Source organism: Thermobia domestica, chromosome 8 (assembly GCF_964235325.1).
Source record: "Thermobia domestica chromosome 8, izTheDome1.hap1.1, whole genome shotgun sequence".
Lineage (NCBI taxonomy): Eukaryota > Metazoa > Arthropoda > Insecta > Zygentoma > Lepismatidae > Thermobia > Thermobia domestica.
The window spans coordinates 263,178,375-263,193,573 of NC_137461.1; the positions used below are offsets into that span (position 1 = coordinate 263,178,375).

Below are 15,199 nucleotides of genomic sequence, written 5' to 3' on the forward strand. Positions count from 1 at the left end.
GAGAGCATAATATTAAGATGGATCTGGCAGAAATAGGAATACAAAGTAGAAACTGGATCCAATTGGCTAAGAACAGAAGTCAATGGAGAGCTTTTGGAACGCAGCATTGAACCTCGGGGTTCCCTAGGCCATAGAGTTAGTTAGTTAGCGTGTTCAGAAGATGCTACGATAGTACACTGAAATGTTGTTCCGGGACAATGATGCTATCGAAATAAGAATGTACGAACCCCTTGTCGAAGCACTGCAACACATTGAGAAATCTGACCCTGAACAGTTGTGGACAAACCATTTAAATTTCATCGGATCTTTTATCTGTAATTTGGTTTTGCCCTGGAAAACATAGAGTGCGACGTCCTCATACCACACTTTCAGATACCCATTTGTGGATTAGTACGTTCTGAAAACAAATTTAAAATCTACACTAGAGAAGCTTCCACAATATTACTATCACTATATGTAGGCTTAAGTTAGAGAACTATATGACAAGTAGTCATAGTGAGGATAATTGGGAGATAAAGGAGAAAAACATAGCAAGTTTTTAGATCGTAAATAAAAGGAAGATTTTTAGCGCTCTTATAAATACATTTCCATATAATAAACAGAAATTTCAAGAAAATTATATATAGACAAGATCGCTGTGAATGAATACCATAATTCTTGCGTTATACCAAGATAAAGATGTATGTGAGTTTGCAGCACTACTATAAAAAAAGTTTATGAAGTTTCGGAAGTAACTTTTTTTTTTTTTTTTTTTTTTGTCTGAAATGAATTCGTTATGTGAATGTTGTAAAAGATGCTAATTGGGTCTAATTAATAATTGGGTAGGAAAATTCGTGTAAAAAATTTGCTCCAAACTAGCAATTTTAAGAAAAGGAATACAGTTTTACTCACTTTGTATGAAATGGTTAGTATTCTTACTACAAAACAAATTAATACTACATCTTGAGATGATCTCCTTTTCTCCTTGTAGGAGGCTTAAACCGGGACCGTGACATTAAAAGAAAAAAAAAATGGATGAGGTAAAGCTGCACTTTCAAGAGTGAGAGCGATGTTCACGTCGATTCGGGCATTGTATTACAAACATTTGGAACAGATCCAGTCTAGATCTAGCTTATAAGAAAATGGATTGAGATTCTGTTTAGTAGAGTACGGAAGCCTAAACGGTCAAGGGAATTAGTATTGGAGCAGAAAAAATTGATGGTCAGGTAGTAGACCTTTGGAACCGGAACACTATCGAACGCCACAGTTCCTTCGCAGATATGTGGTTAGCGTATGTGTCTTCTTTCGCAGGAGACCTGGGTTCAGTTCCCAGTGGAAGCTCATGTTCGGCTTTCAGGTTAAACTTTAAGTCCACGTTTCATATAGCGTCGATGCTGAAAGAGACGTTGAACTGTGGTCCAACTAACTAGCGAACTCCAGTAAATAACATATCAATCCTTTATATGAATGACACAAATTATATAAAGTATTACCATTGAAATATTTCTATGTCAATTTGTATTATATAGGAGCACTTAAAGAAAGTGATTTCTTATCGATATATTTATTTTAACGTTATAAGTTTTGGAATAGCGGCGTTCCTTTTTTATATAGCACTGTGTAGAGGGAAATAAATTTCAATAGAATGGCATGTAACATTAAATTGTTCTAGTGCAGGATTCCTACTGGTCAGGATAGTCAGGGAAATGGCATGTAACATTAAATTGTTCTAGTGGAGTGTTCCTACTGGTCAGTATAGTCAGGGAAATGGCATGTAACATTAAATTGTTCTAGTGTAGGGTTCCTACTGGTCAGGATAGTCAGGGAAATGGCATGTAACATTAAATTGCTCTAGTGCAGGGTTCCTACTGGTCAGGATAGTCAGGGAAATGGCATGTAACATTAAATTGTTCTAGTGGAGGGTTCCTACTGGTCAGGATAGTCAGGGAAATGGCATGTAACATTAAATTGTTCTAGTGCAGGGTTCCTACTGGTCAGGATAGTCAGGGAAATGGCATGTAACATTAAATTTTTCTAGTGCAGGGTTCCTACTGGTCAGGATAGTCAGGGAAATGGCATGTAACATTAAATTGTTCTAGTGCAGGATTCCTACTGGTCAGGATAGTCAGGGAAATGGCATGTAACATTAAATTTTTCTAGTGCAGGGTTCCTACTGGTCAGGATAGTCAGGAAAAATCACGGATAGTCAGGGAAAATCAGGTGCATATCAGGGAAGTTCACGGAAAAAGACTGGAAATCAGGGAAATTTTATAAAAAAAAAATGTATATTTTTTAACATTAATTGTACACCAATGATCACAGTATAGGACTTTGCTCAGATTTTTATGGGAGGTAAATGAAATGTACGTTTGAGCAAATTATTATTTGTATCTATAGAATAAATGTTCTAATATATAAATATTCACCATTATTTGTTGCTTATTTATGTCAACGTCATCCGACACATGTCATGAAAGTCAGGGAATTTCTTGCTAAAGGTCGGGGAAAGTCAGGAGAATAGATTTCTCCAGATCAGTTGGAACCCTGTAGTGGTGATGCAATGTATGTTTTACACAATAGAAATTTTAGTTAAATAAATGGGTAAATTCGAATGCTCCTTTTTATCTTTAAGTTTACGTCCCACGTTTATGCCGGTTAGGCTAAAGGAGACGGTGAAGATGAGAATTGAATCACTGAAGCTACATAAAACAATGACGTATTACAATTTAACGTGGAATTCAAACTACGTTTGTTTCCACCAGAAATCGAGTTCAGGTCTTGCGTTCCGAAGATGCATATGTAAACTATGTAGCCATGGGGGAGTTTAAAGCAAACTGAATTTTATTGAAACGATACTAATCTAAGGTTTCGTAAAAATAAATAAATAAAAAAAAAATGTGGTAGAGGTTCGTCGAAAAATAATTAAAAGGTAATAAATAAGTAAATAAATAAAAAATATGATATTTATTTACACATTATTTTACAAAACTCGCAAGATAAAGTTAAGTATCAAACTAAAGTTAAGTGCTAACATTTAATCTAAATGGAACGAAGTATCATTGTTTCAATAAGACTGTCGCACATCTACAAGGGAAGCATTAAACCCAAGAATATTAGCAGGTTTATAACAATGGGAATGACCTAAATACTTCATTTTACTCTTTACTGTAATAAATAAGAACAATGAAAACAATAGTTACTGAACTTCTATGGTGGGTTCGCCTCAGCACTGGGTGGGAATAATAAAATTTGCATCTCAAAAGCTTTCTGAAAGGAATTATAATAAGGAGATAATTATTGGAGCTTGAAGTTATGAAAGGATCACATTCGGGCTTTGCAGTTACATCGAATCTTTGGCATTAATTTGTCTTATCCTTTTCAAGAAAAGCAGTGGGGTCGATCCGTCTGAAGTGGTCCAAAGTTGGTGAAAGTGGTTACTCGACCATCCCCGAAAATTGTAAAAATTGGAGTGTGATGAATCTTGTGTATGACAAGGTCAATAACACTATTCATGTTGTCGAATGTAAAAGCGTTCCTGAATGGCGGCCATCTTTGTTGCCCGTGGAGTGCCATTTTCTTGCATTTGCAAGCATGTACGAAAACTACAGTTGCTTAGGGTGTACGAATCAGACGAACAGAAACGAATGTTTACAGGAGAGATTGAGGTACACGGAGAATATGTACTCTTGCTTCTAAATAAATATGCAGATTTGCAAACCAATACACGAAATCACCAGAAAAAGTACAGAGAATTACTCTTTTAAAGGGGCTGTATTAAATAATACTTAAAATATGCTGTATTAAAATATTAAGTAATGCTTTTGATAAAGTGGATACATTCAAATATCTAGGATCAATATTAACAGACGAAAATCATATTCACGAAGAAATTAAATGTCGACTAAAAGCAGGGAATTCGTGTTACTATTCGGTTCAAAATCTCTTGTCGTGGCGAATTCTGTCAAGGAATTTGAAGCTTAAAATATATAAAATGATAATCATGCCTGTTGTTCTGTATTGTTGCGAAACATGATTGCTTACTCTGAGGGAAGAACATAGACTGAAAGTATTTGAGAACAAGATCCTGAGACGAATATTCGGACTCAAGAGGAACGGGAATGGGGAAAAGTTTACCCAACATTGTTAGGGTCTTCAAGTCTAGGAGGCTTAGATGGGCAGGTCATGTAGCTAGAATGGAAGAAAGTAGAAACGCTGTCAAAGTCTCGACTGGAAGACCAATCGGAAAACGACCATTAGGAAGACCAAGGCGCAGATGGGAAGACAATATTAAGATGGATCTCGCAGAGATAGGAATACAAAGTAGAAACTGGAACCAATTGGCTAAGGATAGAAGTCAGTGGAGAGCTTTTGTGAACGCGGCAAGCGGTCCCACGTTCGATTCCCGATGGGAATACAGGCTAGGCATTCTGAGTAGATTTCCCTCATTCACTCCAACCAAATGCCTGGATAATAGTAACACACAGGTCCCAGGACGTTTTCTTTCCCTTTCCCTGTATTGGGTGCCCGCCGAGGGACGTCACCTCTTATACGTGATAGGCTTAAGGCCGTAGATGCCGATAATGTCAAGAAATGTGTATAAATAAATAAACTGTTGTGCAAGAGTGCCAGTAGAACAACAGCAAAGTGATACAAGAATTCCTCGTAATCGTATCGTAGCTTAGTACCATGCACTGAGTTTGTTTGCAGATGTTATGCATCTACTGCCCTTAACTGCCGAAACCACCGTTGAATGTTCTTGTGAGAGGGTGGAGTGTTGATAAGTCGCCTTCAAAAAGCGCATTGCGTGATGACCGAACTTTGTTTCTCAAACTTGAAAACGCCTTTTGCTGATGTGTCGTCATTCCGAAAGTAAACAAATAACTGGACGTTGAGAGAACGACGCATTCAGAGTTCCCTGCTGGCAACTATTTGAAACTTGGAAACTTGTCTTTCAAATGGTCAGCAATTTATTCCGTAAAGCTGTTTGAGGGCAACGAATTAAAACTTCGAAACTGACTCATTCTTTTTGAATAACCGTGAAGTCTGTGTATGCACATCTTCCTTAAATTAATTTTCACAGAGGCGCTCTAAATTAGTTTTGTCAAACTGGTATAATATTAAGTGACTGTCGGGAGATTTTACCTCTTTAGTGTAAATTGTTACTCATAATTCTTAGATCCCAAAATGGATTTTCCAAAAGCCACTGCTAAATGGCTTTCCTTAGTATAGACTTAGCCAGATTGTCATGTTGCAACATATACTTATATTCTGTGTATATAATACTCAAATGTTATGGCGTTTAATAATATTAATTTCCTACTCACCCTTCGGACTAGAATTTGTTAAAACTGTCTTACCTATAATGTAAAGCATGAGAAGGACATAAATAAATGAACTTCCAAGGAGAAACAGTTTCGCAAATCTGAACAGATACAAAATATTTGAGCCTCTTTCTCCGATCTGTGGTGGTTGAATTTTACAATATTCCATCCTACTTTAAAGTATAAGATCGAGGAACGTTGTACATTTCAATTTCGTGTACTTAGTGGTATCAGAGATACAATAAAAAGAAGATAACTCCCTTTTTCTTTAGGAATCATATTTCGCAAAACCACATCTCATACAGGACCTAAGGTTCAAGGAGAATATTTGTATGGTGGTTCAAGTTCCTGCGCCGAAAGGTTTCGCAGATCTGCTGATAAGTGCGTGATACATAGTGATTAATGGATTTTTTATATTACATGTTTCAGAGTTAATTAGTGGTTTTTTACATAGGTGGTCATAAAGCTATAAAATGCTAACAGAAATACAATGAGTGAAATACAATTTTTATACATTACGAAAATTGAGTGGAATATAATTACATAGAGTGAAGAACATCATTTTCTGATATATTTCGAATGAAGACTATGTACTTAGTAAGCATAAAATAAAATGATATACTGAACAAAGCTGTACGATTTGTAAATTATGTATCTATCAACTGTATTACAGTTTCGACTTCCTTCATCAGACAATATCAAGATGTAGGGATTGTTACAATTGCTAAATTGTAATATATACTCTGTATAGTTTTAGAACTGTAGTGCCTTGTTCAGATTTGACTTTGTAAAGCTATGAATGCATTTTTGAGAAATTTTAACACGGGTGCTTTATGTGAGTATGGTTCCAGGTTCGATTCTTGGTGAGTTTAAATCCGAGTAGTGGTCGAAGAAATTAAATGTCGACTAAAAGCAGGGAATTCGTGTTACTGTTCGGTTCAAAATCTCTTGTCGTCGCGAATTCTGTCAAGGAATTTGAAGCTTAAAATATACAAAACTATAATCATGCCTCTTATTCTGTATGGTTGCAAAACAACTCTGAGGGAAGAATATAGACTGAAAGTACTTGAGAACAAGATCCTGAGACGAATATTCGGACCCAAGAGGAACGGGTGGGGAATGGCGGAAACTTCATAACGAGGAACTACATAATTTATACGGTTTACCCAACATTGTTAGGGTCGTCAAGTCTAGGAGGCTTAGGTGAGCAGGTCATGTAGCTAGAATGGAAGAAAGTAGAAACGCTTTCAAAGTCTTGACTGGAAGACCAATCGGAAAACGACCATTAGGAAGACCTAGGCGCAGATGGGAGGACAATATTAAGATGGATCTTGCAAAGATTGGAATACAAAATAGAAACTGGATGCAGTTAGCTAAGGATAGAAGTCAGTGGAAAGCTTTTGTGAACGCGGCATTGAACCTCCGGGTTCCATAGCCCATAGCGTTAGTTAGTTAGTAGTCGGCTCTAACCAGTAAGTGTTGTCACGTACAGCTTTCGTGCTGAAAAGAAACAAACTCAAACCAATCAAATTAATCCAACTATTAAGACTATTTTCTTTCTGAAAAAGTTTATTCTAGCTCTGAAACTACCTGACCAAGGCATATATATTTCTTGTTAATCTGTGTTACAGTTTCGACAATCTGGCGCGTAGGGTCCCTGGTTTGAATGCAGCTCCTGTCATGTAGGCTTCGTGGTGAACAAACACCATGTGCATGGGTCTTCCCGGGGTTCTCTCACTTGCTCTCAATCTTTCATTCATTTGCTCTTAGCGTCGGTCCATAATCGTGGGACGTGAAATTTCGGCAATACATTACTGTCTTCATCAGGTAATGTTTCTGATAAAGGCAAAAGATATATTGCCGAAACTGTTTGCTTTGAATAAGTTTATTTTTGGTTTATTTATGTTTCCTTTATCCTTATGCTCTTCATAATCACTGCTGCGTTAGGTAGTCGAAATATATTGGGAAATATGGATCATTGTGCAAAACTCTGTTCAGCTTTATCACGCCGTGTGGACTTTGTGGTGGACAAACACCGTGCTTGGGGTTCTTCCGTTTCCTCCCACTTTCTTCATTCCACCATTTCATTCATTTCTCATCATCACCGTCTCCTTTAGCCTAGCCGGCATAACTATGGGACGTAAAACTCAAAAGATTTCATTTCTGTTCAGCTTTATATTTTATCCATATATGCACTAGTTTGGTACAATCTCAGCGTGTAGATCTGAAAGTGAATATAAAGTGCTATACCTACGTAGTTGTGTATTCTGAGTAACACGTACAGTCAGACAAAAGTTCTTTCTGTTTGATGAAATTAATTTCGTAAATAACTTCAGAATGGAAGAACAATTTGAGTACAGTTTTCAGTAAATTAAAAAGAAGTAATTTTCTGTATGTTGGAGCCATAACACCGTCATTCCCAAAATAAATTTTACCAAAAAGAATGAACATTTGTCGCTGATTGTACAATGAAATATAACAAAACTTCATGCAGATTAATAATAATTATTATTATTATTTGTGTTTTTACCTCAACTTTTTAAAATAAATATACCATGATAACTTTTAAACTTATTTTATTCAAAACTATCAAAACTAGAATTTTCTATTCTCAAAACATTTTACATATGGCTCAAGTATATGTATTAACATTACTCTTGTCACATGACAACAATTTAACACGTAACATTATATAATATGACAACAATAACCTATCACATCACTAATTTGTAACATACTCTGTCAGTCTATTGTGGAGTACAGTTGTCAGTCCCCATTCTTGAGTTGCTACAGCAGTGAGCTGAGTTACAAAAGTAAAGTCACAATAAGTGTTATCTTGCTGTACTGAGGCACTGCGTTATTATACAAAACATTGACTGACATTTAAAACACACACACACAACAATTTAGGCTATCAATAACTATTTTCAATATTGTCTTGTAAGGAATACAATTATGACATTACCCTGATATATTGTGAAGGTTTTCCAATCATTAGCTTCGTTATTCATTCAGGACTTCGTTATAAGTGTTTTCGTTAGTTTCAATTTCGAAGCTATAGTGAACTAAGATATTCTTAGCCCAATACAAACGTGAAAAGAATAGAAAGAAGGAATTAGCTGCATTATAACAGTACTTGTGTTGCATTTCATCATAGAAAAAAAATGCATAGACTTTCATAAGACTGAAACCCATTCCATTATACATAAGCAGAATTACTGAAACAAACATCTACAGAACGTAAGGAACATTCGTTTATATTATTTTCTGATTTACTAAGCTGCTACATGTTTCTTTAATCACCCCAAATTCTGATGTATATTTTGGATAGAAATCATCAAATTATTTTGATTTATCATTCTACTTCAGATTTCAGTAATTCCTGAATTTTTATAGTTAAAATATACTCTAAAAATTCAGGGATTACAGAAATTTGTAAGTAGAATTCCTAAGATTAGGAATTGATAGTTAGAATTCCTAAGCGTGGTTTTATAATCTGAATTCGACATACCACTAATAAAAGTGGAAACACGCAAATATGAGAAAACTATAAACATTTTTCAATGTCATTTTGATTTTTATTAATTCTACTATTTCTACAGGTGTTGTTAGCATCTGACCAACCTTTCTTAATAATATGAAATAAATTTGAATAGCATTACTGACGAAGGATGATCATGTATTCTATCCGAAATATATAGTTAATACCAGAATATAGGATGATTAAAGAAACATGTTTGAAGGTTAGTAAATTAGAATATAATGGAGACAAACATTTTTTTTACATGAAATAAGGACAGATATCTCATCCATAAGGGTATATTTTACTAATTTTTTTGTGTTCTAAATGGTTGTAGATACAAGTACTGAATATCACTGTGATCGTATTTCTATCTGTCGTGAAAATTAGAGATCAAACATTTAATTATTAGCCCGTACTAAGTCCTTAGTTGATGACAAGAAAAATTATGTCATCCGATAGCACGGGCAATATCTTTAATAATTTAAAGTAACTCTGTTTTCAACTTTGTATAATATTACTGAGGTATACCATTGTCTTCCTTTTAGCTTTTGCAGTTCATGAACGTACTGAATAAGCCTGTGAAATGTGTCAATATACAAAACAAAACAAATCTAAAGTAAATATTTGAAAAATATATTTTTTTTAAAGACTTGGTATCATATCAACAAATTACTAAAACTAGCTACAGAAATTTAAAATCCAGCCACAAAAATGTGAAAAGACAATTATTCTGATGAGGATTCAAAATTTTACCTTTCGTCCTTTTCTTTTTACTGTATTGGTGAGCACGGTGGCTCAGCGGTAGAGCGCTTAACTTTGGTGTAACGTCCCTGGTTCGATCCCCGACCGAGTAACCTTTTGGTGGAGAACATAGTGTCTGAGGGTAGTCTCGTCTCCTTCCACATCCTTATTCCACCAATTCTTCCATCATGCTTCACTTGCCTTAGGCTAGTTTTAGACGGAAGCATTTATCGTAGCATTTCTCGTAGCAGATGTGCTGCCAAAATTTTCATACAATATTCTATGGCATCAAAAGTATATGGTGCTTTTAAACGGTAGTATTTTGATAAGCATCTGTCGTGACGTAGCAAACAAATCACTGGAGAAGAGCGCAATTATGGCTCCGAAATTAAGCGTGAGGTAGCTAAAGCTATAGTAGTTGTAACAACAGTTCTCGCCGGTCATATTAAAAAACGAAAATCACAAAGAAGTATGTGGACAAAGAGCATCCCTACTCCAACTCATTTTTCTTTACTACAATTCAATTTCGCACACAAAACAAAGAGCATGGATATTTGGCACAAAATCTTTCGCTTCTTTTTAACACACCACGGCGCTGCAATCGGATCAGAAATGCTGGGGAAAATGCTACGAAATAGAGCAGTTTCTATCGACAAAAAAAAGCCATAGGATATGCCATGGCATGGGAAAGGCTATAGCATTTGCTACTTTACACGGTAGGATATCGATGATACGATTTTTGTTACGAGAAATGCTACGATAAATGCTTCCGTCTAAAACTAGCCTAAATCGTCAGTCTCCTTTAGCCTAAAGGGCATAATTGTGGGACGTTAAACTGAAATATTTCATTTCATTTTTTTTACAGTATTATTCTCTGTAATATAGCTAGCACACATATTTTGGGGTGCACTTTCGATAAGTTAATAGCTTTGAATATATACGTGTATAATTATTTGAACGTAAAGCATAATAAAGCATGGATATGTCGCTTTAATGATCAATAGTTTTCTTCAAATACTCATCAATATTTCAAGCAATCGATAATTTTGCCTTAGATATCGATGATCATTTAAAGAAAAATATTTATCATCCAAAGGAACACATCCAGGTTTGCATTGTGCTGTACGTGTATTTGATTTGAGTGTGTACGATCTTCAATAAAGATACTGATTATATTTCATTTGCTTTGTTAATTAATTATTAGAAAACGTACATTAAAATCTCCAAATAACGGTGATACCAAAAGAACTTGAGAATGAGTAATTTCAAGCGATATCACATTAAGATTATTTGTGAAATTAAGAAATTATATACTGCAAAGACAAATATGCAATTACGTGTGAAATTTTACAAATAATATTGTTTGTTGATGTTCGGAAAAATCACGTTCTATTATTCTAGTGTATTTTTATGGGTTAAAATAAGATTTTCCTGATTTGATCATTTATTTTTATCAGATCATATTACTTACAGTACGGGATAATTATCTTGAGTACGTGTTTAGTGATCGATAAATGGACGTATTTACGGTAGACATATTTAAAATTACTTAAGTACAACTGCTATTCCAGATATGGTACATGGTCATTAAGACAACCACATTAATATATATTTCAACCTTTGCTTAACACTTGAGAATCCAGTATACTGTATACACTCTTGATTTACACAATTCAGTGAAGTTTCTTTTCGTTGAGTTTACATCACAAGTTAGGTAATCACATTGTTTTCATCAGTTTACGGGGAGGGGACGTTTTAAAATATATACTATTCTTTTGGACATCTTTATGTAGTCACATTTTAAAAGCATTTAAGATATTGTATATAAAAAACCCTGAGTGAATTGGTATATGAAGTATAGAGTTCAGTACATTAATAAAAATAAAGTCTATAATAAAATGAGAAGCTATTGAAATCGGTCATTCGAAAAATATTAGGAAAAGAAAAAATATTTTCTAAAGAAGCGCTACTTTCGAACGCGATTGGTCATTTTCCTGCAAAATATATAGCTACCCTGTAAAACGAAATTCCTTAGAACGGAAGTTGATTGCTAAAAGATGCTGCACTTGAATAAAAATCCAAGTAATGACCCGGGTCTTACTCTAGTTTGTCTAGCTACTGAAAATGGGACGTTCAGCTATGATGCTTGGTAAGGAAATCGGCTTTTAGCAGTATATTTATTTATTTTGTGAAAACTTCTGTGAACAAAGCGACTCAGTTAAATGCAATTCTCTCCCACGTAAGAAGTTTATTTTTTGTTACCAAAAATTGCATCAGGTGACAATATGAGTAGGATACGTGTGCACATTTGCTGGTATCTGTACAAGATACGCAGATGTATCTTAAATGTTCGGCGCATGCCTAGATATTAGTAGGATGTTTGTCTTCATCTATTACAGATCTTTCTTCTGACCCTACGTTACAGTTATGAGCCGTTTGTTCACTTTTGCTTTTGGGTAACCAAACCCCTTTGCTTCTTATTCCCGAAATTCCTGTTTTACACAATGTATAGATCGACATTATAAAAAATAACCCTGCTAATACAATGAAATAACTTCCATATACAACAAATTGATCTCGTGTCGGAAGTTGAAATCCAATGTTACTCACAACAAGTGTTGTGAGGATAGTTTGAAATACAAGTGCGAGGAAAGTGTTGAAACCAAATATCAGACCGTAACTGTCCTCCGAAATATTTTTAGCTACTTCCGTATTTGTTATTGTAATCATCGTGTGATACGTTACTCCAAATATTACATAACATATGTAAGCAGTTATCAAGCTTCTTGTTCGTGCTGATATAATTAATAAAGCTCCCTGAATGCCACACGTTAAAGCCAATGATATTTCGCCAAATATTTCCCAGTTTAATCGTAGGTAGCCACAAGCGAAAGATGTCCCGGCACCGATCAGTGTATATGCTGTTTCAACGTATCCATTGTCTAATTCAACTGTAGAGTTATTATTATTTTCTGATACTATTCGCAGCCACAACATCTGAGCGTAATTTAGAGTTTGAAATAAGCCACAAGTTGCAAATGCCCACCAAATAGACCATTTTATTACATAAAAATTTGAGAAAGCAGATATAAAATCTCTCCATAGTAACTGATAAGCATTAATAAATTTGTTAGAAAGTTTTGGTGGATTTGTACTTGGATTTCCGTTATTTGCAAGTGCATCACTGGTTTTGTCGTCATTGGTAGCTGCTCGGTGGAAGTAAATACTATGTTGTACGGGTGGAAGAAAGCAAGCTAGCACAGTGGCAATGGATACACATGCTAAACTAATGTAATTGAGACTCAGGTAGTTCATTAAGTTAGCATCTAATAAAGCTTGAGCAAGTACACCGGATAAGGCTCTGCCTATTAAATACGCTGCGCGTGTATGGCTAGTCACCTGTTGATAATGTTCCTTATCCACTTTGGCATAAATGTAGGTATAGTACGCTACCTCTGTGGCGGTAAATGTACCGTACAAAAATTCAACAACTTGCATTGCAGGTACACCACGACCCCATATCAGGATACTCCATGTACCGATGGCAGATAATCCCTCGACGATGATTACTGGTTTGTAACGTAGTAAATCAGTCACAAGAAACACAACCACAAGCAAACAAAGGTACGAGTATGTCCACACCGGATAGATTTCAGCGTTCACTTCTGCTTCAGTAAGATTGTGGTATGAGCTTAATAAGTAGGGTGTTAGGTATGGTTCTGATGGTCGAATTTCCTTGAAAATTCCAAACGAGCACAATAGTAACGATATTTTCAGCCACGTTTCCATTGCACCAGCACGTACGTACCACGCTCACAGAAATAAGCACTGAGTTTGTAGTACAGATATCAACAAGAAATTATAACTTTACAACGCTTCTATAAAAGAAAAGAGTTATCAAACATTTATCACCATTTTAATCCTATTGTTCAATGTAAACTATCATGTGTCTCATCAATAATACTATCAGTGGTTTTTCAACATGCGATTGTTCAATCAATCACATTGGATTATGCTTTCAAAGCATGTTTCACGTTTAGTTGATGCACTCATGTGGTTCAGGTTACAGGATGTCGTCGTACATAGAGAGGATTGTTCACCAACTTCATTTTGTATTAAGCTGCTTTTGCTGATATTCCATGTTCTTTTGATGTATTGTAGAAATTGCGGCATCTTGCATTATATGTTAAAATAAAGTGTACGAATTTACATAGGTCGTGACATGTCGTCTGCCTTCTGATGCAATTTAAACCCACGCAGATTGTGATGCCATTGTTCGCAGTGTAGCCAGGATGATGCGAAAGATAATCATTGATTTTTTTTTTCTGAAACGAGAGAGAATTAAGAATGTATCGAATTATAATTTAGTACTGAATCTGTTTTTCAGGGAAATAATAACATATATAAACAAAACACCCATGGCTCTTTGCAATACATGGTGCAATTAAGAATAGAGTCCGTCAAATCTTAAAAATAAAGTTCTTCCACTTTTCTTGCTTTAAGTGATTCTGTATGCCCAAAAAATTGCGTATAGATTAATAATATGTGTGCAAACTGAAGTGCACTGGAAATGACTACGTCCTATTTTAGTACCTGCTGTTGTATTACATGCAATTATTGGTGGGGACACGGTGGCTCAGCGGTACAGCGCTTACCTCTTGTGTGTGGCGTCCCTGGTTTGATCCCGGCCAAGCAAGTTGCGGTATACAACATCGTGTCCGTGGGTTTTCTTGGGATACTCCCGTTTCCTTCCACATTCTTATTTCACCAATACTTCCATCATTCACTTGCGCTGATTATGCTCTACCTTAACATAAAGGACACAATTATGGGACGTTTAACAAATATTTCATTCAAAATACAATAACTTCATTACGAAATTCACTGCCACCGTCTTAGAAGTTGTTTTTCAGGGCAAGAGATGCATTCATGGGTGCAGATTCAGTTTACAAGGACTTCCACTTACGTTTGTAAAGACGCGTTCTCTTGTATGCTATAAAATCGACTATGCAAAAAACAAAGCATGTGCTTATGCAGACACTAAAAGCGAGAATGCTATCTAACAGAGTCATGGCAGGAGTGTATGCTATAAAATCAACTGTAAAAAAACAAAGCAACTTGTGCTGGGTAACCACTGAAAGCGATAATGCTATTTAACCGAGTCACAACAGAAGCGAATAGCACGGGGACGCATGAGCGACGGAGTGTATGAGAAAAACAAGGATCGTGCAAGAAAACACTTGATATGACATAGGCTAAAGCACTTGTAACTCTATACTAGTAAATATAAATATACTTTTCCTACATCGTGCCAGAAATACTCCGCCGGTGGAAATTAGTATGTCACACAGTCATCTTTGATTCACTCTTCACCCTACTATAGCCCTTATTCACTTTCAACCCTAGTTTAAAAATTCCTCCGCCAGTGGAATTTAATATTCTACACAGTCTACTTTCATGTCCACTCATTTTAACCGGAAAATTACCATTTTTATCAGTGAGTATTCTTAATTCGTACCCGGTGCAGTCCAAGTTCACGGATACACAGATTTATAAAATTTACGGAAGAAATGTTACCGGTATTTCAGAAGAGCGTTGATAACTAATCAGAATATATGGGATCTTACGTGTGACA

The 15,199-nt window shown here is 35.5% G+C and overlaps 1 protein-coding gene and 1 pseudogene across 3 annotated transcripts in view; one reads left to right on the forward strand and one right to left on the reverse strand.

Moving 5' to 3' along the window:
• The window catches only part of REPTOR-BP (REPTOR-binding partner), a 185,555-nt gene that overhangs the window by 14,928 nt on the left and 155,428 nt on the right, over positions 1-15,199 (forward strand). The window lies entirely within an intron of this gene.
• LOC145693595 (thiamine transporter 1 pseudogene) lies at positions 7,860-13,873 on the reverse strand (annotated as a pseudogene).